Source organism: Podarcis bocagei, assembly GCF_964188305.1.
Source record: "Podarcis bocagei genome assembly, chromosome: 8".
NCBI lineage: Eukaryota > Metazoa > Chordata > Lepidosauria > Squamata > Lacertidae > Podarcis > Podarcis bocagei.
In genome coordinates, this window is record NC_138133.1 from 82,101,890 (window position 1) to 82,129,568 (window position 27,679).

General features: G+C 45.4%; 1 protein-coding gene and 2 long non-coding RNA genes across 5 annotated transcripts in view; 1 reads left to right on the plus strand and 2 right to left on the minus strand.

Annotated features, from left to right (window-relative positions):
• Positions 1-27,679, minus strand: part of KCNQ3 (potassium voltage-gated channel subfamily Q member 3) — a 188,263-nt gene that overhangs the window by 92,066 nt on the left and 68,518 nt on the right. The gene's annotated exons all lie outside the window — the stretch shown is intronic.
• On the minus strand, positions 49-27,302 carry LOC308593183. Its single transcript, XR_014010824.1, has 3 exons — positions 27,208-27,302; positions 821-1,523; positions 49-120 (listed from the first exon to the last, which is right to left on the minus strand). It is a non-coding gene; the product is annotated as an uncharacterized lncRNA (long non-coding RNA).
• Positions 959-7,278, plus strand: LOC308593175. Of its 2 annotated transcripts, none has more exons than XR_014010813.1 (3): positions 959-1,009; positions 2,464-2,562; positions 7,213-7,278. It is a non-coding gene; the product is annotated as an uncharacterized lncRNA (long non-coding RNA). The 2 variants fall into 2 exon arrangements; XR_014010814.1 differs by lacking the exon at positions 7,213-7,278 and adding an exon at positions 6,535-6,703.

Consider the following 27,679-nt stretch of genomic DNA (forward strand, 5'->3'; position numbering starts at 1 on the left):
TGCCACCAACCAGGTCCTTCCTGGTAAATCACTTTAATCTCAGTCAGGTTCTCAAGTTAACAAAGAAGAGTGTAGTTTATTGCAGACACAAACAAACTTTAACCGCATTCCAAACCATAGCTGTCAACTTTTCCCTTTTCTTGAGAGGAATCCTATTCAGAATAAGGGTGAAGGAAGGTGAGGACAGGTGACCTCACCTAGGCCCGAAGTCACCCCCCACCAAAGCAGGCTCAAAGCTTCTCAAAGCTTTTCAAAATCATTTTCTCAGCAGCTAAGCATCAGAAACATTCCGCTTGCTGTAACTAAAAAGATTGCAACAAGGTAGAGAACAGAGCCCATTGTCTTCTCAGGCCTTTCTCAGAACCACGTTGCAACTTGCTTTCTCTCCGGGAACCATGCCAAAGCACAGGAATGAAACAACTGGAACACACTGAAACCCCCTCACCCCCTTTCCTTCCAAGAGTCCACAATAGTCCCAAGACAGCTTTCTGTACGTGCTCAGGAACCTCAACATGGGGGAGGACTCCTGAGGGAGGAGAAAGGAGGAGGAAACTGGAAAGGGGTATATATGCTCTGCACAGGACTGTGAATTTCGTGCATGCTTTTTGTGACTTATCACACTTGTTCCTTCTACCAGTTCATGGATGGTAGAAATAAAAGCCTTTTCTCCGAAACTATTCCTTGAGTGTCTGTTGACTCCCACTTCCCTTTCCCAGGTGCAATATTTTTCCCACCCGAGGGCAAAGCCTCATAAGGCTACAAGGGAATTTCCCTTTTAAAAAAAGGGAAATGTTGACAGTTATGTTCCAAACGTTGTTACTCTTTACCTTCTTAGTCTTATTTTATCCTGTCTCTATCTCTTCTACCTCCCTCACACTCGAACCCACTGCACCAACTGTCTCTCTATTTTCAACTGCCTGCCAACTGCTTTTCCAACTGCCTTTTCCCAACCAACCAACCAACCAACTACCCACAACCCAAACCTCGGGCTAAGCCCTTTTATAAACAGGTAGACTCCGCCTCCCGCTTTCCTATTGGTCCACATTTTAACCCTTTCTCTCTCCCCTGTACAGGCATTTTCAAACGAACGGGCAAACACTATAATAGCCATCATGGCAAGTAGGCACTGGTCGCCTTATTTTCCACAAATGTATCTAACCCCCTTTCAAAGCCATTGAAGTTGGTAGCCATCATCATTATTCTTGCATGGCAGGGGGTTGGACTAGATGACCCATGGGGTCCCTCCCAACTCTATGATTCTGTGACCTTTTGTGGGAAAGAATTCCGCCACTTTACAAAATGCTGTGTGAAAAAGCACTTTCTTTTCTCTGCCCTCACTCTTCCAGCATTCAGCTCCGCTGGATGCTCCAAAGTTTTAGAGTCGTGAGAGAGAGAGAGAAAAGCAATTTTTTTGTACACTTCTGCTGCCTCTTGCTCAGATTCCAAACATACTTACCAGAAAGCAGCCTCCCTCAGCCTCCATGTGATTTGCTTCTGAGTAAAATATGCTCAGGATTGCATTCCTTTTTTAAAAAAATAATAATCTTTATTTACACATTAAAAATTACACGTAATAAAACACATTGTTATGTTATGAAATAAAAAATTACACAAAAAGAAAATAGAAAAAAGGAAAAGTAGAAAAGAGGAGAAAAATAGAAAAAATTAAAAGTTAAAAGAAAAATTTTAATCTGTCTTAAAAAAGACAGTTTTTTAAGAAATATGAACCATCATCGACATCATTATAAACATAAATTTACAGTAAGAAGTCCTTTTATCTTCACCATATTGATTTCTCCTTGCCACTCTTACTTTCTTATCTATATGTAATCTCTGGTTTTACTCCCTGACTTATTTAATGACTTCCTTCTACCTCTATGTGGTTCCTAATTTCTCATATCTTAAAATTTCAGCATCCAGAATGCAGAAATTTGGATTGCATTCCAAGTTACCAGCACGCGTGCAGAACTGAAACTCACTCTTCAAAGTTCAGCCGTCACGGCAAGGCTGAGTGTGCCTGTCCTTATCTGGAGTTGCCAGCTGGCAACTAGGACTAGGACTGGATCCAGGCCATCATTTTTCCTGTACAACCCAAGTGCTTGACATTGTGCCAAGTGTCTGATATCCAAAGGTCAGCAAGAAGCATCTGTTTCTACAGAGCCACCAATCTCTTCTTCGCCCCCCAAAAGTGTAAGTTGCAGAAACCGCTAGAAATCTCTTCCCCAGACAGGAACATTCCTCCTCCTTCTTTTCTTCTTCTTCTTTGCTTGTTCCTGAGCCAAGACATTCTGCCAGTGTGACGTCGTGTCTAGCACCTGGGACAGCCAGGGAGCGCTTGCCTGTGTTGCTGAATTCATTTGCCACCTGAACGGCAAAGTACCCTTGCGAGCACAAAGGAAGCTTGCCAAAAACCTCCCATCTGTCAGGGCACCGGTTAGAAATAAAATGTTCTGCTTGTTCCAGCTTCACCTGCACCAGTAGGATTGTGTTGGCACCACTTATACATCTTTGGATTTTCCCCAGGGCAGTTTATATCTCATGCGGCTTTGGGGATCACATTGTGTAAGTATAATGGAAAGTATCAGCTTTAATTTAGAGCAAAAACAAAACCCAGACAACAAGGGTGGAATCTAACCAAAGCAAGGGGTTGCCATATTTCAAAAAGTGAAAATCCGGACACAAAAGTTGCTGGGCTCAAAGAAAATATTAGTTTTTGAGCTATTTTTAATGAAATTCATCAAAATCTACATTGTCCCGGACATTCCAGCAATTTCCCCCTGGGAAATTCCCCTATTTGGCTTAAGAGGGCCAAATACTGGCTATGTCTGGGAAGTTCCGGACGTATAGCAACCCTAATTAAGTCTCTTGTTCCATCACTGCAAGTATTTCCCCTTCTGCAATGAAACATTTTCCCACTCTCGTACCCAGATCCTTGCTCTGATGGGACATGGTAGTTGAATACCACCTTCAGTTTCCAAACCCTTATCGGCAGTGCTTCCCCCCCCCCCTGGAAAAATAGGGGCCGGTACTCACCATGAAGTTGTTACAGTAAGTGTCACACTTTTTAACAACAACAAAAAGAGGTGCCAGTACTACGTACCCTTTAGTAAAAGGTACAGGGACACCTGACAATTAAGTCCAATCGCGAACGACTCTGGGGTTGCGGCGCTCATCTTGCTTTATAGGCTGAGGGAGCTGGCGTTTGTCCACTTCTGCAGACAGTTTTTCTGGGTCATGTGGCCAGCATGACTAAGCCACTTCTGGTGAAACCAGAGCAACGCATGGAAATGCCGTTTACCTTCCCGCCAGAGCAGTGCCTATTTATCTACTTGCGCTGTGTGCTTTCGAACTGCTAGGTTGGCAGGAGCAGGGACCAAACAATGGGAGCTCACCCTGTCGAAGGAATTCGAACTGCCGACCTTTCGATCGGCAAGTTCAAGCGGCACAGTGGTTTAACCCACAGCGCCACCCATGTAAAAAAAAGCACTGCTTGTTGGGCAATGCCTAGTTAAACAGTAATGCAGAAATGAAGGTTACAGCAACAGGACTCTTTCATTTCTCTGTGCAACATCTTACACCTAGACCAAAGGAGGAACAAAGCTGTATTGCTATGGGCACTTACTCGGAAGTAAACAAAATTGAACACTGTTGGGTAGATTATAAATTAACACAGTTCGGATTGTGCTGCAGATTGTGCAAAACAAGCAAACTAGCATAAACTTGCTTGCTTTGCATGACCTGGGCTGAGTCCACTTGCCAGTTCCTGGCTCAAATGTGCTCTTTGCAGTATATGCTACAATGAGTTATGCAGCTGCTTGTTTAACAAACAAGAGTTTCCTTTAAACCACACCGTGTCCTTCTGTACCCACAGAGCATGGGGGTCAGTCCTTACTGAGATTTGGGGAAGGGTCTTCTCCTTAGGAGTTTTCTTCCTCTTTTTTTTAAAAAAAATACTCCTACAAAACCTGAGTTACCTGCACATATGAATGGTGCCAGTGGCGTAGCGTGGGTTGTCAGCACCCGGGGCAAGGTAAGTAATTTGCGCCCCCTAACCCGTGGATTTGCGCCCCCTAACCTGTGGATTTGCGCCCCCTAACCCTAACCCCCAGATGTTGCCCCCAGTGCAGCCGGGCCCCCCTGCACCCCCCACGCTACGCCACTGAATGGTGCTCTTTTGACCACATGAAGATCCATGACGCAATTCATGGACGCAATTCAATGCACAAGAAGTTGGTATAAAGCATGCCTTTGTAAATTAAGCTGGCATAAAGCTACACCAGAGCCAAACCCATTCAGTAGTGGAGTGGCTGCTCTGCCTAAGCCCACGGCTGGATTGTTCAGCCAGCTGAGCCCCAGCTGTACAAATTACCCTGGCATATATTTGACTAAGCCAGGGTTGGACAGCCAACAGCATCCTAAACTGCCAACAACTGTTGCCATAGGATTGCCCATTTAGGCAGCTGTTCGCACGTATGATAAATATGGCTAGTTCCTTTTACTGTTTGCCTCCAAAACGATGCACTGGGCTTCTACAGACGAGTTTGTTTGCCCAGATCAAACTTGCAGATCAAGAAGAACAGAAACTGGGCTTTTGATTGTACATTTGCACACATATACGTTTGCTGATCCTTCAAAAAAAAAAAAGAGTTTCCTTTCGAGCCAGCCAAAGCTTCATAATGCTCCATCAGGTCACTGTGTGAGCCAGACTGGGCAGAAGCCTCCAAGAACATCTGCTCCCCAAGAGAGAGAGAGATGATTCACTGCTCCATAATGACTTGGCGTTTTATGCCTCTCAGATTTATGTGGTCAATAGATCTAAAAAGTGTTAGCCATGTTCCCATTAAATCCTTGACTTATTTCTTACAAGGCTCCCCGCCGCCACCCCAACGCCATTCCGCAGGTCAGCATATTGCTTTGATGCCCTGGCTTTGGCAACGCAGGAAAGACAAGCCCTAAAAACTGGTTTGCAGGTGGCAAACTGGGGGCTTCTCTCTTTTACAGAATGGGTGGGTGTTTCTCAAAGTTAGACAAAGGCAGGCACTTATCAATTGGCAAACACAACTTTTTAAGTTGAAAAATGAATCTTCTCCCCTCTCATTTTTTGTGCCCACTGTGGCTGTACGAGAGCACAGAATATGGGACATTGTGCTCAACTTTACTTCCTCCCTGACAATCTAAGCCTTCTTTTTTTAAAAGGAGAGAGAGCAGGTTTCTAGTCCTTATGGATACAAAGCTAGGGTTAAAGTTTCCAAATTAAGAATCAGTAGAGCTCAGTCTGCAAAATTCAGAATTTGGTTGTTCTTGGCAGAGAATTTCAATTTTGAGAGGGGGGTGAGATACATACTGTACCATATTTTTAGTTTAGTTTAGCACTCTGTACTGCATGAAATCTAGAACATGCTGTTCAATTACACTCTCCACTAAAATAAAGATGGATTATCCCAAGAACTCAGAAAAGGCAGTGGCTGAGTGAGACAGACAGGACTCTCCCCCCCCCCCCCCAGACTGTCACTATTTTGCAGGAGAGATCCAAACATGTACTGTACTGGGAATTTTGGTGGATGACAGTTTTCTGCCTCCCTAGAGCAACAAATCCACTTTTTAAAATAAAAAATGAACTTTTTGCAGTTAGGAAAGTGATGGGGAAATGCACAGAAAAGTGTGTGTTTAATGAATAATAGAATTATAGGGTTGGAAGGGACCCTGAGGGTCATCTAGTCCAACCCCCTGCAATGCAGGAATCTCAACTAAAGCATCCCTGCCAGCAGCCCATTAAGCCTCTGCTGAAAAACCTCCCAAAAAAGGAGAGTCTACAATCTTCTGGAGGAGTCCACTGTCGAACACCTCATACTGTCAGAAATTTCTTCCTGGAGTTTAGCTGGAATCTCCATTGGTTCAAGTCCTACTGTCCCAACCTGAAGAGCAAGAAAACACAAGCTTGATCCACCTTCCATGTGACAGCCCTTGAGATATTTGAAAAAGGCTGTGGTGTTTGCCCTCCTAGGTGTGTAACATCATACTGGGTTCATAGGGAAAGGGTTAACTGATTGTAAAATGACTAACCAATGGGAACCCAAGGGGCAGAGTTAACTGTGTATAAGGTTTAAGCACAGAGAGGTTTTGGGAGGAGTTAGGATGGTTGAGAAGACAGTCTGGAGTTAGAAGAGACAGAGAGGATAAGTCTGTGGGCTAGTCTGATGTGAGAGAATTTGTTAAGAGGAGTCAGTCAAACAGTTGAGATAATCAATCAGAAGGTATTAGGAAGGTATAGGCCGGTAAAGAAACTAAAGTTAAGATACTGACAGGAATATTATCTGAGAAACCATAAACTTGTTAATGCTTATAAAATAAACTTGTTTATTTGGTTCACTTTTAACAACTGTCTGGACTCAGTGTTTTACCCGAGCGTAACGGGTTGGTGGCAGCGGGGAAGTGAGCACAGTGGTGGCACTGGGATCAATAGACCGTTAAACGTCCGGGGACCCTATGTGATCGCCACAAAGGCTTTCATAGCTTCCTCTCGGTTTCTTCCAGGCTAAACATACTCAGCTCCCTCAATCGTTCATCATAAGGCTTGGTTTCCAGACTCTGGATCATCTTGGTCCTGAATCATTAATGGGAAGACATGTACACACCCCTCAAGCAAAACATGATGAATGCTCATTGTCAGATATAACAAATCAGAATAGATGCTTAGTAAAGACCAGACCTCTGTGTGGGCAAGCAAATCAGGACAAATGCTCAACGAAAGGTCATCTGGAGGGAGCGATGTCGAAAGGAAGCGATTTCCATTCTGACCTCCATTAATCACAACCAGCATTGATTCTTGGTTTCCACCTTATACTAAGTCCACTAATAAGTTATAAGTTACATAATTTACATAACTTGCGTTCATTTCAATGTAAAACAAATGTCAAAACAGGGCAAAACAGCCTGTCATTAATTACATATCGTTTGCAGAACAGCAATGAAGCAAATGAATACTCATCGTGTTGATTTGACCAATTTCCATTTCTGACCACACAAACTGCAGCAATTTCTGGAAATGTTTATAGTGGCCTTAGGCAAATTACTAATCTCTTGTCCTTGGATTTCCATCGCATACCCTTCTGAAATATGGGCATAATAAATACCAGCATACCTTTCAGGGCTGGTGTGCATGTGTATGTGTTTTAACCTTTGAAGTCCTATTAATGTTTGTTATTATTACAGGGAGGAGAGTTTTCCTGGATTACATCCATTAGCTTCTGATGGGGTACCCTAGATGCTAAAAATTGGATTAAAACCGATTCTTTGTGAATTTACACCCAAGTAAACATGTATTGGCTCACACCTTTGCTGTGCAATTTACTGGAACCAAAGAAATGCAAAAGGTAGGTCATAAACAATAAACTGAAAAAAGGATCCCCACACATCCTATTAATACATCCTTGTAATAATCAACTTTGCCTGATAAAAATCTGTGAGGAAAGATTTTCAGCCTATGCCGGACAGAAATTGACTTTGAATGCCTTTCGGAAAAATCGTTTACCAGGTTAGTATGTAGGTTAACAGTCACACGAGAGGTTCCGTTTTCACAAGCGCAGCAAAAAGCATAATTACGGACAGATCTGACCTATTTCAGTCAATAATCCATTAATGTACAAGCGAAACCACAATGAATGTATGGCTCCTTATCAGATTTTGTGTTTCCCCCCTCTTCCCGTTCAGTGCTATGGGATTATTAAATTTCCTGAGAAGTCAAACAAAACCCGCTGAAGAAAGTAGTTACCACCAGCCAGGACATCCGAAAGGTCATGAGCTTCTCAGCGAAATAGCAACTTAGGTGCCAGGAAAGAACTTGGTTAAGAACCACAGGGGGAGAAAACAAAGCCAGCTGCTCTGGTGATGGTTTGGAAGCCAGGCCATTTCCCAGCAAAACATTTCTCTCCCTACTGCAATAGCAGATAGGTTGCATTTGAGCCATGTAAGGGCCAGAGGTTTTTAGACATGCACGGTCAAGAAGACATACGCATGCACACCTAACCACAATCCATCCAAGAGAGGAAGAAATATTATCACGGTTCAAAGAGGCCTGAAAGCCATTTGAGGAGGGCATGGAGCAAGGCTGCGCTGTAAGAATTCTAAGGTGTCCTAAATAAAATGCACGTTCACAGGTGCACAAGGTGAACATCCATAGGTAAAGGTAAAGGGACCCCTGACTATTAGGTCCAGTCGTGGCCGACTCTGGGGTTGCAGCGCTCATCTCACTTTATTGGCTGAGGGAGCCGGCGTACAGCTTCCGGGTCATGTGGCCAGCATGACTAAGCTGCTTCTAGAGAACCAGAGCAGCACACGGAAACACTGTTTACCTTCCCGCCAGAGCGGTACCTATTCATCTACTTGCACTTTGATGTGCTTTTGAACTGCTAGGTTGGCAGGAGCAGGGACCGAGCAATGGGAGCTCACTCCGTCGTGGGGATTTGAACTGCTGACCTTCTGATCGGCAAGTCATAGGCTCTGTGGTTTAACCCACAGCACCACCCGCGTCCCATAAGTGCATAAACCATGTGTCTGAAATAGTACAGAGAACAGTACAGCAGCCAGGTTTAGCCCCTAGTCAACCTCCGAGACACCCTCAAGTCATGAAGCAGGAAATTCCTGATAGTGTTGGCATGCACCCAAGGAAACGGGGGCAATTGGCAGGCCCCCAGCTGGCCCCAGGCGAACTCTGGTCCTTGGTGCAGCATTAAACTGTGACCCAGGCTTTAGAAGACTGAGCACACTATCCAGCAGAGAAAATACTGTGCAGACAGAAGTGGCACGAGAGGCTGTGTGAGCATATTTACAAGCAGGTTTTATTAAGAGTAGATCAGGACAAAAGGAAACATGTCTGATCTCCTTCGTGTCCAAAGCAAAACAGAAAGCTATACACAAAGTTCCCAGCATACTGTGCTGGAATGTAAACAGACATGTGACATGCAACAATTCCACATGTCTGTTCCTTAAGGTGGAATGGAATTATCAACAGATAGGTCCCTCACACTCTGCAAACCAGATTACAAGTATCTGTTGAATGCCCATGGTGAACTGTGAAAAGAGCAGGTATCTGTGTATGAATGAAACAAGTTATTGACAATGGATTCTAGAGTCAAGGCATTCACCAATTCAGAAGGATGCTTCTGACAAGCCAGGAAGGACAATTAGCAAGAATTATCTGGCATCTTGACTGACAGGCTTGTAAATATGTTGGAGAAACATGAACTCTGATTTACATGTACAACGCATGCTGTAGTGTGTCTGTGACATTTTTGGGGAGGTCTTTCTGTGACGAGGCAGGGTTTAAAAATTCTAACATGCTTTTGTTCTGGGCTCCTGTTCACCTCTTTGCACAGGGAGGTAGACTCTATTGCAACAGACCAATAATGATCAACAGCTTGCCGTGCTTCCTTGATAGCCTCCTTTTGCATCTCTGACTGATAGCGCACCTCAAGGGATGGGGAGTTGGGCTGTAAATGCCAACCTCAATTTCCCTACAACAGCTGGTAAGGGGTATGGTCTGGGAAGAGGTCCAAGGGCCAGACAGAGATGCCTAAAGGACTGCACTCAGCTCCTGGACTTTTGAAGTTCCTCACCTCTGGTTTCACACTTTTTTCCAAGAGGGAACTCACAGGTGGGTTCCAGCACCTCTCGGGTGGGTACCACTGCCATTCTAAGAGAAAGAGGGAGGTGTTCATGGTGAGTTCCAGAACCTCTTTTTCTAGAAAAAATAGCACTGATTAACACCTAGTCCCTTCCTGGCTCTTCCTCGCCTTCTGGCTGTTCCCTCACTGCGAGAAGTGAGGTTACAGGAAACCAGGCAGCGGGCCTTCTCGGTAGTGGCACCCACCCTGTGGAACGCCCTCCCATCAGATGTCAAGGAAATTAACAACTATCTGACTTTTAGAAGACATCTGAAGGCAGCCCTCTTTAGGGAAGTTTTTAATGTTTGATGTTTTAGTGTGTTTTTTATATTCTGTTGGGAGCCACCCAGTGGCTGGGCAAACCCAGCCAAATGGACGGGGTATGAATTATTATAAATTATTATTATTATTATTATTATTATTATTATTATTATTATTATTATTATTATTATCCTCTGGCCTTCCTGTAAAGAGTAGAAGCTTTCACTCCCCTTTTTCAATTACCCATGGTTTGTCATGCTTTTAAAATCCATCAAACTGTGGTTAGCTTTAACTATGACTTATGAAACAAACCATAGTCAAGGCTACCAGAGTTTAAGGGACAGACAAACTGAAATTAGAAGTGAAGCTTTCAAACTCCGCAGAACCACACTGGAGGCAGGGAGGGGAGGAGGAGGCTTGTGAGTCTGGGTAGAGGTTAGGTTCATCTCCTTATAACAAACCACAGCTTATCATGGCACCCAAATGCAACCCGTAACGGGATCCGAAAAAGCCAACATTTCCCACTCGTTTCTTCGTCCCTCTCCCCTTTCCAATCAAAAGGTTCTCATGCGTTTCTGAAGATCCATGGGGAGAAAACTCAACAAATGTTGTCAGCAGAAATGATGGTGAGATAAGCATTCACAACACACCGTGTGCCAGCAATGCTTTTTTTTCACACTGCCTTCAATTTTGAGAAAATACACAGCCCATTGTCCACCTCCAGGCTTTGAATCTCAGCCAAGCACAGCAAAGGTCCTTTCCAATATAAGTTTGAAATGCAAGCCTACCTCTGGTATTTTGCAGCAAAGAGACAGAACACTTTAGAGTGGAAGGATGCATTTTGCAAAAGTGAAGGGCAACGCTTACCATCAAACGATGCTTAATTTATTGCATGGATCTATCTTGCATTATAAGTACACAGGTGGCGCTGTGGGTTAAACCACAGAGCCTAGGACTTGCCGATCAGAAGGTCGGCTGTTCAAATCCCCGCGACAGGGTGAGCTCCCATTGCTCAGTCCCAGCTCCTGCCAACCTAGCAGTTTGAAAGCACATCAAAGTGCAAGTAGATAAATAGGTACCACTCCGGCGGGAAGGTAAACAGCATTTCCGTGCACTGCTCTGGTTCGCCAGAAGCAGCTTAGTCATGCTGGCCACATGACCCGGAAGCTGTACGCCGGCTCCCTCGGCCAGTAAAGTGAGATGAGCGCCGCAACCCCAGAGTCGTCCGTGACTGGACCTAACAGTCAGGGGTCCCTTTACCTTTATCTTCCATTATAATGTAGCGGGGGCGGGGGGAGGGGTAGGAAAAAATAAATGCATGAAATTTCACCATTTATCTCTCTAATTCTTTAAATGTTGACTACTAAATTGGCAAAGGACACATCCTCTTTTTAAAAATGAGAGTCATCATAGCGATCCTAGTTAAAAGTAGAAGTCGGAAAATGTGTCCTCCTTTTTGCTCTTCGAAATATGGCAGCCCTACCCATACCTTGTTACTGCAGGCTGAATAAATCCTCTCTTTTCCCACCCTGGTGTGATTATTGACTTGTCATCCCAGCATTGGACTTTTGCCCTCTCAGTGTGGCAGTGCCTGCCTTTTGGACCTTCCTTCCATTATATATCAGACAAGCACATACTTTAAAGACCTTCCTTTTCCAGCAAGGCTTTTAAGTGGAGCAATAGTCCCTGTATTGGATTTGAACAGAATTGTGGTGTTGGGGTTGTTGTTGTTTTGTTGAATCGCTTCAGGATGTTTCGTGGAAAGCGATTCATAAACGAAATGAAATGTGTAAAATCATTTGCTTGGGTTTGCAAAACTTGGATTGATTAATAAAAAATAACAACAATAGCTATAATAATAGTAATAAAGGTAAAGGTAAAGGTACCCCTGCCCGAACGGGCCAGTCTTGACAGACTCTGGGGTTTGTGCGCCCATCTCACATCTATAGGCCGGGGGCCAGCGCTGTCCGGAGACACTTCCGGGTCACGTGGCCAGCGTGACAAAGCCGCATCTGGCGAGCCAGCGCAGCACACGGAACGCCGTTTACCTTCCCGCTGGTAAGCGGTACCTATTTATCTACTTGCACCCGGGGCTGCTTTCGAACTGCTAGGTTGGCAGGCGCTGGGACCGAGCAGCGGGAGCGCACCCCGCCGCGGGGATTCGAACCGCCGACCTTTCGATCGGCAAGCCCTAGGCGCTGAGGATTTTACCCACAGCGCCACCCGCGTCCCCCTATTAATAGTATTAGCAGGAATCAAATAATGAGACTTCATTCAATAGAAATACAGTGCATGTTCATCCAATTGCAGAGCAAGCCGCAGTGTTGAAATCTTCAGATAATTACTTTAAAGCGTTAGTCTAATCTGCTTAATAGAGACTAGTCAAATAACTACTCTCCAGGCATGCAGATGACAAGGGGCAGAAAGCAGGCAAGGCTATCCTTCTTGTGTGGCTATTTCCGCTGTTGCACAGACTGGCATTACAAGAATAGGAGACTTTGCCTGAAAAAGCAGGTATGTACAGTGGTACCTTGGGTTACATACGCTTCTGGTTACAGATGCTTCAGGTTACAGACTCCGCTAACCCAGAAATAATACCTCGGGTTAAGAACTTTGCTTCAAGATGAGAACAGAAATCACATGGCGGTGGCAGTGGGAGGCCCCATTAGCTAAAGTGGTACTTCAGGTTAAGAACAGACCTCCAGAACAAATTAAGTTCTTAACCCGAGGTACCACTGTAGGGTTTTTTGCCAAAGACAGCCGGACCAAAGTGGTGAATGCATGCATGTTTATCTGCAATCACATATCATGTGTCCTCATCCAAAAGCAGTATAGATATGGATCCCTGCTGAACATCACACAGGCCCCATTTAAAAAGAGTGACGTAAATCCGAATCACCTTTGAGCATTACGCATGCAATCAAGTTGTGGCAGGCTTCCCCCTCCGCTCTTGTGCACTCGGTTTTCTTTTGGGGATCCATTTATAACGCTGGCAAATGTGCTGCCTGCTCAGGACACTTCCCCAAACAATGGTATTTTCAGTTAGGAATGATGGGAACAGCTATGATTTTACACACCCGAACAATAACCAAGAGTTGGGAGGAAATCAAGGGAAGACAGTTCTGGCTTTTCAGCAGAACAGAGTCAATTTGCATCTGCCTTTGCATCTGGCAGCAATGTATAAAGTCTCCCCAGTTCAACCAGCCAACGAATTACCATCATGACCTGCATAATAATAATAATAATAATAATAATAATAATAATAATAATAATAATAATATTTATACCCCGCCCATCTGGTGGCTCACAGCATATATCAGAACATACTAAAACATCAAACATTTACAAGTCCACCACATGTGGTAAAATATACCTTCCTTTTCTTTACATTTTCAGCACTCATTAGTTCTTGTCTTATACATTTTGGCCTACTGAGCAGTCCATTCAGCTTGGTCCTGTCTCCACTGACTAACAACAGCAGCCATCTGGGTTTTCAACCGTGGCCCCGACTTGGTGGAACACTCTCCCACAAAAGACCAGGGTCCCGCGGGATTTGATATCTTTCCACAGGGCCTGCGAGACAGAGCTGTTCCACCAGGCCTTTGGTCGGGGTTCTGCCTGATTCTTCTCTTTCTGTATAAGAACAAGCATTAAAGACGCTTCCTAGCACTCTCACAGGTCCTTTATAAGACCAGTGGTAACAGTTGGCCCTGGAGAATATTAACCACTCTCACTGTTACCCATGGACTGCCATCTGTCCATATTTTAATTTGCTCTGAACTAATTTTAAGTTGTATTTTAATTAATTGATTGGCTGTTTTTGTGTTCTTTGTATACAGTGGTACCTGTACCGGTACCTTAACAGTGGTTAAGAACTTAATTCATTCTGGAGGTCCGTTCTTAACCTGAAACTGTTCTTAACCTGAGGTACCACTTTAGCTAATGGGGCCTCCCGCTGCCGCCGCTGTGCGATTTCTGTTCTCATCCTGAAGAAAAGTTCTTAACCCGAGGTACTATTTCTGGGTTAACAGAGTCTGTAACGGGAAGCGTATGTAACCCGAGGTACCACTGTACTGTGTTAGTTTTATGATGTTAGCCGCCTTAAGCCCGGCTCCGGCAGGGGAGGACGGGGTACAAATAATTTTTATTTATTTATTCATTCATTTATTTATTCATTTATTTCAAGAGATGAATTTCCACAGCCTACTTGGAGATGCCAGGAATCGAACTTCATGTTCTGTACCACAAAGCAACTGCCCTTCCCTAGAAATGCCATCAGGGGTATTTTCCTTCTCCCTGATGGGGCTCAAAACCCCACTGGAGGCTGCAGCAATAGCAGAGATGGAACAGAATTCAAAACAGGTCTTATTAATAGAGATGTTGCTCATGGGATTGGCTCAACGCAGCTTCATTTCCTCGCTGCTTTTCAGAGGCAGAACCCCCAAACACAGGAGACTTCATTTGCATGATGCGAAACCCTGTGTGTGTGTGTGTGTCTGTGTGTCTGTATATTCACAACCGAGCCCAATGGCGTGTCTTCGCACTGAATAGTTCTCGCATTTCTAATCAAAATATGCAAATGCTTCTGACGAAGCAGACTGTGGCTTATAAACCTGTTAGTCCCAAAGGTGCAATGGGACACTTCGCACATTTGCTGTTTCTTATTTAGCAGATTAGCAACAGAGAAACATCACACTGAAGGTATCTCATGTATAGCATGCAGATAGGCTGGCACTGATAGTCATTTCCGGTGGGGAGGGCCTCTGGGGGACATTGCATGTCACTTCCCTCCTTCTTGCTGTTGCAGGAAAGGGAGGGAATGGAGAAATGCCGAACACATGCCTGCCTCATGTTCGAGTGACAAAATGCAAGTTTGACACACAGGATCTGACTCAGAAGGTTGGCAAGTCCCACGCATAAGTACTTCCTTGCTGGTTTAGATCCAAGGCTCATCTAGTTCCCCAGTCTAGGAGCTGCCTCATATCGAGTTCAACAATATGCAGTAGTCTAGTTATCTCCCGCTTGGACTACTGGAATGTGCTCTACATGGGGCTACCTTTGAAGGTGACTCGGAAACTGCAATTAATCCAGAATGCAGCAGCTAGACTGGTGACTGGGAGTGGCTACTGAGACCATATAACACCGGTCCTGAAAGATCTCCATTGGCTCCCAGTACGTTTCCGAGCACAATTCAAAGTGCTGGTGCTGACCTTTAAAGCCCTGAACGGCCTTGGTCCTGTATACACTCCCATCATCCAGTCCGGACACTGAGGTCCAGCGCTGAGGGCCTTCTGGAGGTTCCCTCACTATGAGAAGTGAGGTTACAGGGAACCAGGCAGAGGGACTTCTCAGCAGTGGCGCCTGCCCTGTGGAACGCCCTCCAAGCAGATGTCAAGGAAATAAACAACTATTTTACTTTTAAAAGACAACTGAAGACAACTGGCGCGGGGTCCGGCAGCCTTTTATCTTTGTCGGGGTAACGGGCAGTCCTGATCCCCCAGTGACTCACCTCCCTGCCTCGCCCAAAGGCGAGCACTCCTCCTGCAAGTACTCAGGTCTCTCCTTCTCTCAGACCTCAGTCTCTGCAGCTCGGGAGCCGTCGGTGGGTTACTAGACCCAGGGGCCACCTCAGCCTCCCCTTACCCAACCGGTAGTGGAGCAGCTGTAAGTGATGGCCCAGCTGAAGGCAACGAGGTAATCCCCGCATCTGGAGCCAGGACAGGCTCAGGCCCCTGACTCGGCCCAGGTGGTGTTTGTTGCAGGGGAACCTGTGCAGACTGGGGCTCTTCAGAATCAGGCCCCAGACTCGATTCAGATGCCGCCCGAGGCAGAGGATCAGGTGCAGACTGTGACTCCTCTGGTTCCGAGTCTGAGCCTGAGTCCCAGGCCATCACACCCCAGTTGCCCTCACAAGTAGGAAACAGATGGAATGAGAGAATGCTAAACATAAGCTGACCTGCACCCTGAGATCAAAATCTGAGGCCCTTCGTCATGTGAAGTGGGTGTCAACATGATTTTTGTACTGGTTCCCCACTTGTGGAATGCTTTCCCCAAGGAAACTCTCCTGACACCTTCATTACATATCTCTAGTCACCAGGAAAGACTTTCTTCTATAACCAGTACTTTGGTCTTTAACTATCTGCACCCTTTTAGAAATTGGTGGGATGCTTTTAATGTATTTTCCCCCCACCCCGGATTTAATGTCTCAGGGTGGGGTGTAATTTGTTTTGGTTGCTTGGTTGTAAGACACTTTGGGTTGCCTTTGGCCAGATAAAGCAACGGACAAATTTTATAAACAAAATAAACCAATCTGCTTTAAAACAAAAACCCCACCAGAATTTTGGCACTTGGGAAAGAGACATGGAAATGCACTCAAAAGTAGGGGAGGAAAAAATAATCCATGGGAAGGCATATAAACACCATGCAAGTAATTCAGGAGGCATAAAAGGTAAAGGACCCCTGACAGTTAAGTCCAGTCGCGAACGACTCTGGGGTTGCAGCACTCATCTTGCTTTACTGGCCGAGGGAGCTGACGTTTGTCCACAGACAGTTTTTCCAGGTCATGTGGCCAGCATGACTAAACTGCTTCTGGGGAAACCAGAGCAGTGCACAGAAATGCCATTTACCTTCCCGCTGGAGTGGTACCTATTTATCTACTTGCACTTTGACCATGCTTTCAAACTGCTAGGTTGGCAGGAGCTGATACTGAACAACGGGAGCTCACCCCACCGCGGGATTCAAACCGCTGACCTTCTGATTGGCAAGCCCAAGAGGCTCAGTGGTTTAGACCACAGAGCCACCCACGTCCCTACTCATTGCCATATAACCTTCCTGCAAACAAATGATCTATTGAGCCACAGTCTAACCTCCGTGTAAGCAAATGAAGATGGATACGCGATAAACAGGTCATCTGGAGGAGCCCTCAATACCTAACAACTCAAACCTGGCACTTTCTCCTTTCTGTGTTATAAACACTAAATTAGTGTGGGGGGGGGGGGTTAAGCAACTGAGGAGCCTCCACAGTTTCAGGCTTGCTGAGGCAGTGAAGCATTTTAGCTATGAGTATGAGTAAGCCTGTGTTCTCCAACGGGGTGGGTGCAAAGCATACATTATTTAAAGCAGTTTGTGCCATCCAGAGCTTTCAGGGTGAACAAGGGGTGGGGGCAGGAACGAATGCGAATGAAAGGCAGTGATTTATCACCATTGTCCAGAAGCTACATAAAAATAGGAGTCTTGTTCCACCATATGTTACAAATGGCTACTAAAAGGACAAGTTTCTCTGCATTTGCTGTTAAACAAGGAAAGTTAGAAAGATCACTCTTTCTGTCTCATTCGCTAGGCTACTTTCCCCCTCAATCTAGTAAGAATAATGCCTGAAATTAATGTAGGGAGAGTAGAATGAGAAAAGCAAATCTACATTTATCCAGCCACATTAACCCTATAAATTTTATCGCATAAAGGCACATTATACTTGATTAGAGGTTTCAGCTGCTCTTTGCTCTGACAAGGTTCCCCGAAGGAATGGGAGAATCTGTCAATTTTGGTTTCTCATTTTCCCCACTCTTCAATTCAGATCTCCAGTTTTCCACATCAGTCTGCAAATTCCATTTTTCTTCTAAAAGGCCCCATGGAAGTTCATTCACACTTTACCTAGCATATGCATTCTGAACGTATTACTTGTCTGGAGAACTACTTTGCAAAATTCAGAGAAGTGCAAATTGAGGAGAGTGGCTGCATTTTTGTCTGTGCGTTGCAGTGGTGGGGAACTTGCAGGTTATGAGGCTGTTTTGAGGAAGACACACCCTACACCTGAAGTCATACAAATATGGGCTTCCTAGTAAGAGAGTTTGCATTTGATATCCCGCCTTTCACTCCCTTTAAGGAGTCTCAAAGCGGCTAACATTCTCCTTTCCCTTCCTCCCCCACAACAAACACTCTGTGAGGTGAGTAGGGCTGAGAGACATCAGAGAAGTTTGACTAGCCCAAGGTCACCCAGCAGCTGCATGTGGAGGAGCGGAGACGCGAACCCGGTTCCCCAGATTACGAGACTACCTCTCTTAACCACTACACCACACTGGCTCTCTTCTGGTGGAGCAAGACGTTCTCCCAACAGCAGATCAGCTGATGGCCTGCAGGAATGTGCCTTGCTCAAAGAGGGGGAAGCAGTTTTCATTCAGTTGAAACGACTTCTCACTCCCAGCACTGCTCTGTGAAGCAGCCCCAACACAAACTGCTTTTTGCTGCTCCCTGTAACCTCCAGAACGGAAAGTTGAAGGGAGAAGCCCAGGGTGGCTTGCAAAGGGCTTTGTGCTGTTTCTTTGAAACTGGAGGTTCAAGGGAGCAGCATGAACCAGCTTGCAAAGAATAGGCATGGCACTGCCCCTTGCACTGTGTTTCCCAATTTCCGGAACACCACGAAAAAGGATTTTGACACGTGGGTGGGATACGCCACCTGTCAATCATGTGATGCCATAATGACATCATGAGGGCAACAGGTGGGTTGCCCCACCTAACTATCAGAGTTGGCCTGTGGAGTGGGACCGATAAAGATCTGGGCAAATAAGGTTCCTCACTCTTGCTGTATTGTTTCAGGAAGGGCAAATTAGGTAATTTGCCTTACAATGCAAACGGAATCGGATTTCTCCCCCATCTCGAGTTCCCTGCAGACAAAGGCAAATGAATACAGGTGACAATGGGATGAGAGCCTTCAGCTGCATACACATCAGATGTTTAAAGAACATTTAAAACACACACACACCAAGAATCCAGGTAGCAGCAATTTCTTAAATGGAAATTACAGCTCTGTGATAGGTATACTACAGTTCGCAGGATTCTTCCAGGGTGTGTACTTTGTGTATTGTTATTTTTCGATATTTTTCATGTTGTTGTGTGGAAATTACTAATAAAATTTATAATAAAAATAGTTTTTTAAAAAATAAATAAATCATAGAGTTGAAAGGGACGCTGAGGATTGTCTAGTCCAACCCAGCAACAGAGCATATGCCCACGCTGTCCTGGGTGGGCACACTCCCGAGGGAGGCATGGCACGGAAGGTGCCCTCCCAGGTGTGGGATAGCCGCTCAGGTACCTGGAGTGGTGCGCGCGCCCTGCAGCTGCCCATGGGGGCAGAGCAAGTCACCCATGGGGGCAAAGCGAGCTGCCCATGGCGGACATTCAGCACGCCACCTGCCCGCGACTCCCAAGCCTCCCCCAAGCTGTCAAGATGAAGGGGGAAGGGGGGAATGCTGCCGGCAATGCGGTGCAGCTCCCCCCATACCCTGACAGCTCGGGGTAGGCTTGGGAGTCACGAGTAGGCAGCACACCGAATGTCACCCCCCTCAGTGAGGGTACCCGGGGTAGTCCGCCCCACTGCCCCCTTTCCTACACCCCTGGTCCAATTCCCTGCAATGCAGGAGTATGCAGCTGTCCTGAATGGGGATTGTGTGGGATGTGAAACACAAGAGCAGTCAAGTACAACATTCCTAGAGTGAACATGTTTACACATGGGGAGGAATGTCCAGCCAGCAGATAAACTTCCTGTTTCCTTCTGGGCTGGGACAGACTTCCTCTGCATGTGATTAGAGGTGGGTGTAGCCTCACCTGTGCAGGTAATGACAAAAGCACAGGGCAGGGCAGCACTCTCTCTCTCTTTGACTACATGCACCGAAGAAGCAACATCTGCTTAGCCAAAGATGCCCTCTTGGCTTCCAGCCAAGAGAGGACAAAGGGACTGTCTTCTTATGAGATAGTTTCCAGGTATATGTTACTTTTCTAAGCTAAGTCTGCCTTCTGGGATCCTATTGTGAACAGAATGATGTGTGAGTAAACCTTTTTATACTTTTATAGAAGACTTTGCCGCGTCTTATCTTTTATGAGGGAATAAAGGGAAAATACCAGAACAGTTATTATAGAGGCTTTAGCAAGCCTGAGCAAACACATCCGCTGCAAGTTTAAAAGGGGAATGTTACTCTGCTAAATTGTGAACTTGTTAACACAAGTTGGAAAGGGTATTATCAGACAATATATCCTCTCCTGCATCCCTGAACATTCCCACAGATTGAACCTGCAACCTTGATGTTATCAGCACAGCAGTCTAACCAACTGAGTTATCCAGCGGTAACGAAGCTCTCCTTCTGCAGTGCCCTCCACATTCAGGCTGGGATAAGCAATCAAAGGCTAAATCCTAAGCACACTTGGGAGTACGCTGAACCAAGTCAGCCTGACTTCCAAGCAAAATCCCCTCTCTCACTGCAAGTAGACATGGCTGATGCAAATGTGTAAGTGGCTGTTCACAAAGAGTAAGTAGTCCAATAACCCACTTGGGTCCATTGTCCTTCATCAAGGACCAAGCCATGCCAAACTTGGGGCAACTGCATCTTTCCCCTTTGTCCAATGCAACGGCATGGCCCCCAATGACATAAAGCAGAGTTTACATCAAGGTGAAATATTGTACTTGTGTGCACAGTACATTAAAGGCAATTTGCCCCTTCATCCATGGACTGCAACTTGGAGGGGAAATCTGTCACTCCATGATGCATGGGCTTGAACGTCTCTCAATCCATCTCTCCAAGATGCTTATTCAATAGCTACACAGCTGGAATTCATCTTGTCAGACTTAATGACTAAAAATTGAATTAAAAACATTTTGCAACAGAACTTGGATATGGATTCTCCTGTGTTTTCTCAAACCTAATCATGTCCTTTTACAGTGGCAAGTCTGTGTGTGTGTGTGCAGTTGCAATCGAAATTATTCAACCCCCATTCCAAATCAGGTTTATTATTATCAAAATTTACAGACCTTCGGCTGTTTGCAATGAGCAAATCAAACAAAAGCAATTGAAATAGCTCAACACAAGGGATGCTTCAAGTGATTTCCCCAAAATTCAGCTGGAAGAGCAGCCTTTTGCCCATTGCTCAGGAACACTGCCAGAAAAAGCTGTCTGGCTATGCGTCTCATTTGCAGCAGGTCACACTGCACCAGTGTGGTGTAGTGGTTAAGAGCGGTAGTCTCGTAACCTGGTGAACCGGGTTCACTTCCCCGCTCCTCCACATGCAGCTGCTGGGTGACCTTGGGCCATTCACACTTCTCTGAAGTCTCTCAGCCTCACTCACCTCACAGAGTGTTTGTTGTGGGGGAGGAAGGGAAAGGAGAATGTTAGCCGCTTTGAGACTCCTTAAAGGGAGTGAAAGGCGGGATATCAAATCCAAACTCTTCTTCTTCTTCGTCATAGCAGCAGAAGGCTGCTCTACTAAGTACGAAAGATGCTTGTCATAAGGGGTTGAATACTAGCGAGACTGGAGAAGCCAGTGTAAGTTGCATTTCCAGCTGAATTTGTGGGAACCACTTGAAGCATCCGTTGTGTTGAGCTACTTCAATTGCTGAATGATTTTGAATGCAACAGTATACTCTTCTGATCTCTCATCAAAGTAGGTCTACGCCAGAAGTGGGGAGAAAGAAAAGCTTGGGGTGGAAGCTTGGGGAGGAATGCTCCTCCCATTTCCCCAGTTCTGCTGTTTCCCCATGTATAGGTGACATTCTTAATCAGTAGGATGTTTGGCTGGTTATGGAATGCAGAGATTGCTATAGCCATTTCCTTCAATGATGGTTTGCCTCTCCTCTTCATCCTGTTCCTTAATCCTTGGATTCTAGATTCAGGTAGGTAGCCGTGTTGGTCTGACACAGTCGAAATAAAAATGAAAAAAAAAATGTCCAGTAGCACCTTATAGACCAACTAAGTTTGTTCTGGTATAAACATTTGAGTATCTGAAGAAGTGTGCATGCACACAAAAGCTTATACCAGAACAAACTTAGTTGGTCTATAAGGTGCTACTGGACATTGATTAAGGTGCTTATATATAAGGTGCTACTGGACAGTGATTCAAGAACTCTATATACAGTGGTACCTCGGGTTACATACGCTTCAGGTTACAGACGCTTCAGGTTACAGACTCCGCTAACCCAGAAATAGTACTTCGGGTTAAGAACTTTTCTTCAGGATGAGAACAGAAATCGTGCTCTGGTGGTGAGGCAGCAGCAGGAGGCCCTATTAGCTAAAGTGGTGCTTCAGGTCAAGAACAGTTTCAGGTTAAGAACGGACCTCCAGAACGAATTAAGTTCTTAACCCGAGGTGTGTGTGTGTGTATATATATATATATATATATATATATATATATATATATATTTGCTTTCGTAGATTTTCACGGGTACAGGAATGTAGGTTTTGGTGTCTTCGGGTGTCTTCCCGTGTAAGAGTTGGGGTGTCTAGGCGACGTTTCGACGAGGTCTCACTCGTCATCTTCAGGCTGGTGCTTTCGGCTTCTTGTTACTTCTAGTAACAAGAAGCCGAAAGCACCAGCCTGAAGATGACGAGTGAGACCTCGTCGAAACGTCGCCTAGACACCCCAACTCTTACACGGGAAGACACCCGAAGACACCAAAAAGTTCTAGTAACAAGAAGCCGAAAGCACCAGCCTGAAGATGACGAGTGAGACCTCGTCGAAACGTCGCCTAGACACCCCAACTCTTACACGGGAAGACACCCGAAGACACCAAAACCTACATATATATATATATATATATATATATGGACCACACAACCCCCCTCATTGGAAATCAACTAATTGGTACAATTGACATAATTTGGTGCCAATTAACCCTTGTTAACTATGAAAAACCTTTAATAAAAACTGAAAAATTATGAGCACATGTGTATTGTTTAGGAGAAAGTTACCCTAGAACTTGGTGGGGAAATCTGTACTCATATTCAATGTGAACTTAATACAACCATCAACCCATTTCCAGCTATGTCCCGCTAACTCAGCAATTACAGGATTCCCCCCCCCCCTTTAAACTCTGAGTACATTCACTCACAGCCGAGAAACAGAGTCTGACATTCTGTTAGATCAAAGCTAATGTTCTGCTGCAGAACAGCATTCAGGCTTCTGGAATCTGGTCCTTGCTTTTTCAGGCTTCACGATTAGAGCCACGTGATGTTTGTTGACACAACCTAATATTGACTTTGACGTTAATCATAATAAAAAAAGCTGAACGATCTCGCTGAGCTTCCTTCAGAAAGAGTAGAAATGACATAATTTGTGTGGACACTGCAAAGCATTAAACGGCGTAAGAATATCACCCATGGAGAGTCACATTTGTATGTGATAACCATGACGATATTTCTAAATCTATTGCTTCAGATCAGAGGTTTACAAACTTTCTACTGTCAAGGAAGCTTTTCTACAATGATTCCACGGCAGTCGAACGTCTCTGTGTTGCAGGCAATTCTGGAGAGTGCATTAAGATGAACAATGAGGAATTGTCCAGGACTCTTGGGTCACACCAGCACATACCACAAGAGCTGAGAGCCACTAGAGGTGATGAGGGCTGTCCGGTATAGTGGTTATAGTGCCCAACCAGGACCAGGGAGTTCCAGGTTCAAATCCCCACTCAGCTATGGAACCAGAGTTCCCTGTGAAGAAGTTATTAAACCATTCTGAGCATTGTAGCTCTATGAGGTGGGGAAAGAAAGGCTCCTAAGACATACCCTCAAAGTGTCCCAATTTTCCCTGGACGGACTTGGAATTACAGAAGTTATCCCAGCTTCTTTGATTTGATCCAGGAATATCCTGATTTCCCCTGCTAGCAGCGCCAGTACCAAGCTCTGGGAGGAGGGTGAGCAGGGATTTGTCCCGAGTAACAACAATGAAGGCGGCTGCGACTGCAAGGGAGCTTCTCGTTGCCTCTCCATGGCCACTGCCAACCTCCTCTCTTGGGCAGCTGCAGGAGAGCAGTCCCTTCCTCTCCCTGTCTCTCCTCTTAAAGATGTTGTACATGATCTCTTCCCTCATACATTTTCCCTTTACAACAACCCTGCCAGGTAGGTTGAGAGGTTGTAATTGGCTCAAGGTGACAGATCAGAAATTGAAATACTTTATTGTCACTTATACAACTTGTATACAGTCAGATTACACGAGCACCCCCCACTCAGCTCTCTTAGTCTTAATTCCCCTTGTTTACTGACGCACACCCACCAAACCCAAAAGTCAGTTGCCCTGTTGTTATCTTTTCATTCAGCAGCCTAACAGCCCACGGATAGAAGCTGTTCTTTACCCTGTTGGTGCGACTAATCATGCTTCTATATCTTCTGGCCGAGGGCAGGAGATCAAGAAAGTGCCGGCCAGGGTGTGAATGATCCCTGAGAATTTTCCTTACTCTCCTGAGGCAACGTTCTTCCGCTATTTCATCCAGTGGTTTCACGGGACAGCCCATAATATCTTGTGCTGTGTTCACCATCCTCTGTAGGCACTTCCTATCAGATGATGTCAAACTAGCGTACCACACCGTGATGCAGTATGAAAGGACACTTTCTATTGTTGAGTGGTAGAAGGAGATCATCAAATGTTACTGAAGCTTCCTGGTGTACAATAGAATGTCCCTATTTTCATCTGAGAAATGTTGGCAGGTGTGTTAACAACTCTGACAACTCTAAACAAACTACAGCTCCCACAATTTGGTGGTGGGGTTCGGGTAATTCACCATGAACACTTGTTCTCTTATAATGGCAATGGCGCCTACCTAAGATGTGCTGGAGCTGTGTTCTGTTGAGCTCAGAAAAAGCCCTGGAAGCTTCCAGCGTGTATAAAAACATAATTAAACATTAAGTATTAAACAACTTCCTGATACAGGGCTGCCTTCAGATGTCTTCTAAAGGATGTATCTTATCTCCTTGGCTCGGAGGTCACATAACTCCAGACCCTCCAACATTTCTTGTGGAAATAGGTATGTCCTAAGGAAATAGGTATGTCCTAAGGAAATAGGTAGACATACCTATTTCCAGTGGAAATAGGTATGTCCTAAGGAAAAGCGGGACATTCTGGGATCAAATTATATTTATTGAATAATAATAATAATAATAATAATAATAATAAGAATAAGAATAAGAATAATAATTTATTATTTATACCCCAGCCACACTGGGAGGCTTCCAACAGAATATTAAAATACCGTAATGCATCAAACATTAAAAGCTTCCCTAAAGAGGGCTGCCTTCAGATGTCTTCTAAATGTCAGGTAGTTGTTTATCTCTTTGACTTCTGGTGGGAGGGTGTTCCACAGGGCGGGTGCCATTACCAAGAAGGCCCTCTGCCTGGTTCCCTGTAACTTGGCTTCTCACAGTGAGGGAACCGCCAGAAGGCCCTCGACACTGGACCTCAGTGTCCGGACAGAACGATGGGGGTGGAGACGCTCCTTCAGGAATACAGGACTGAGACCGTTTAGGGCTTTAAAGGTCAGCACCAACACTTTGAATTGTTCTCAGAAACGTACTGGGAGCCAATGTAGGCTCGGCGGCCACTCCCAGTCACCAGTCTAGCTGCCGCATTCCGGATTAGTTGTAGTTTCCGGGTCACCTTCAAAGGTAGCCCCACGTAGAGTGCATTGCAGTAGTCCAAGCGGGAGGTAACCAGAGCATGCACTACTCTGGCGAGGCAGTCCGCAGGCAGGTAGGGTCTCAGCCTGCATACCAGATGGAGCTGGTAAACAGCTGCCCTGGACACAGAATTGACCTGTGCCTCCATGGAGGCAGAACCCAATACAGCTTCTGTAAAACTGGGACTGTCCCTGGAAAATAGGGACACATAGAGGGTCTAGGCCTTTGTCTTCTGCACAGCTGGGCTCTAGCTGTTACATCTCAGAGTTATAGTAAAATGCAAATTAGATCCCGCAAGCTTGAAGCCTTCCCTCTCCTGCCTTGTGAGAATCACACTATGGAAATGGAGGTATGATCAGCAGTGATACCTGTCATTTGCTCCAAGCCCTGTTTGTGAAATGCTTCGCTTATATATTAGACTCCCTGAAGTGTAAAAATGGCTCCTTGTGAAACACACCCATGATAATAGCATTATGGGGTGTTTTGTTTTTTACAGATCAAGGGAAGAAAGTATTGCAATCTGGCATAGTCTGGCCAACAGAGACACAAGGGCGTCTGTTCAGTTTCACCGCTCAGCACTCCTGCGATGAGGCCACATGCCCCAGAGGCCTGGCTAAGTATTTCACTCAGGTACGAAAATTCCCCCTACCAAATCGTCAGCTCCATTTATGCACAGAGCCAGGTGGGAATGATCCCTGTGGGCCTCTGTACCAAAAACTGCCCGGACCTAGCTCCAGAGAGATGTGATGATGTTACAGCAAGAAACGAATACCTCTTGGTTCTGCATGCTCTAATTCAGCAGTTCCAAGTTAGACATAAGCAGCAGTAATTTACTTACCTGACTCGGTAACTTTGGGCTGAAGCATGCCTGACAGGAAAGCTGTAGGCAAATTACTATTGCAGTGGTACCTCAGGTTAAGAACTTAATTCGTTCCAGAGGTCCGTTCTTAAGCTGAAACTGTTCTTAACCTGAGGTACCACTTTAGCTAATGAGGCCTCCTGCTGCCGCCGCACCGCCGCCACACGATTTCTGTTCTCATCCTGAAGCAAGCCATTCAGGTACAGTGGTACAGTGGTGCCTCGCAAGACGAAAATAATTCGCTCCACGAGTCTTTTCGTCTTGCGATGTTTTTCGTCTTGCGAAGCACGGTCCGTCGCAACTGCGCCTCTTCAAGCGGCTTTAAGAAAAAAGCGCAAGACGTTTTCGTCTTGCGAAGCAAGCCCATAGGGAAATTCGCCTAGCGAAGCAACGCAAAACCGAAAAACCCTTTCATCTAGCGAGTTTTTCATCTTGCGAGGCATTCATCTTGCGGGGCACCACTGTAACTCGGGTTACATATGCTTCAGGTTACATACATTTCAGGTTACAGACTCCGCTAACCCAGAAATAGTGCTTCAGGTTAAGAATTTTGCTTCCGGATAAGAACAGAAATCGTGCTCCAGCGGCGCGGCAGCAGCAGGAAGCCCCTTTAGCTAAAGTGGTGCTTCAGGTTAAGAACAGTTTCAGGTTAAGAACGGACCTCCGGAACGAATTAAGTACTTAACCTGAGGTACCACTGTATTCATGTCCCAGATCAGCGGCAGACCTGGAGGTCTCAAATTTCAGCAACACCAAAATTCTGCCACCTCTGCCTTTTGCCTTCTGTTCTATATCATAGTTGCTTCATGCCCAAACTGGTCACGCTCCCCTAAATCTGGTCAGAAATTGGTCACACTCCCCTAAATCTGCCTCTGCCCAGATCCATGCCCCTGCTAGTTGCTGGAAGGAGCATCTAGAATGATACAATGGCATTCAACTAAGTTTTACTCAGAGTAGACTCACTGAAATGAATGGACCTAACTTGCAGCTTACTCACCCTTATATTTTCCCCTGCTCTTTCCAGGCACAGTCCACACTTTAAACTTCTGTGTCCGAACGACCTTTTTTTATTAGCTCTGGATCTTCCCCCGCAAAAACTTGCTCTTTCACGCTGAATCGGGGCAAACGGCCGTTCGCCTTTCTCTTTGTGTTTACAAGCAAATAGGCTCTGTCGGACTTTAGTAATAGGCTAGACATTATCTCTGCTACGTGCAGTGAGTTGACTAGCAACTTGTCAGATAAGATGCCTTACACAAGCAGCCAATAAGAAAATGAAATAGCGGGAGACGGGACTTTTTCAAGGGAACTCTAGCCAAGTGCGAAAATTCATTTTCAAAGAAGGACAGGCATGCAAGAATCTGAAATACCGTGCAGGTGGCAGGGGGAGCAGCGAAGCGAGAGCGGAATAACATTGCTAGGAATGGAGGAGAACACAAGGACATAGGAAGGTGCCTTTTCCTGAGTCAGAC